Raw genomic sequence first — 598 nt, 5'->3', positions numbered from 1 at the left:
TGCTGGCATTAAAGGTGGGTACCACCACAACCAGCTTTTTTTTTTTTTTTTTTTTTGAGACAGCATTTCATTCTTCAGCCCAGGCTAACCTGGAGTTCGCTATGTAGTAGACCAAGTTGGCCTTGGACTTTTTACAAATCCCCCTGCCTCAGCTTCCCAGGTGGTAGGATTACAGATTTGAGCCACCACTCTTCTTATAACCCACCCTGAGGTTCAGTCTGACCACCCGGTCCTGAGGTGAGGAAAATAAAATAGAAGAGGTAATGTTGCCACCTGCTGGAAGGAGAAGTAGCTGCTCCTTCCCTGGTTGGTGAGGCCCCTGTGGCTGAGCATTATCACCTTAGAACAGACACACTGAACCCTCCTGGGGCGGGGAACTTCTAAATCTGAAAGTAACTGATGTTATGGGGACACAGTGCATGAGAGAAGGTGTCTTAGTGACTGTTCTAATGATGTAAGGAGACATCATGACCAAGGAAACTTATAAAATTAAGTATTTAGTTGGGGACTAGCTCAGAGTTACAAGCCATGATTATCACCGCTCAAAGAGTGGCATCAGGCAGGCAGGCAGGCATGGCGCTGGAGAAGCAGCTGAGAG

Source organism: Microtus ochrogaster, chromosome 8 (assembly GCF_000317375.1).
Source record: "Microtus ochrogaster isolate Prairie Vole_2 chromosome 8, MicOch1.0, whole genome shotgun sequence".
NCBI lineage: Eukaryota > Metazoa > Chordata > Mammalia > Rodentia > Cricetidae > Microtus > Microtus ochrogaster.
This window is presented reverse-complemented; position numbering follows the sequence as displayed.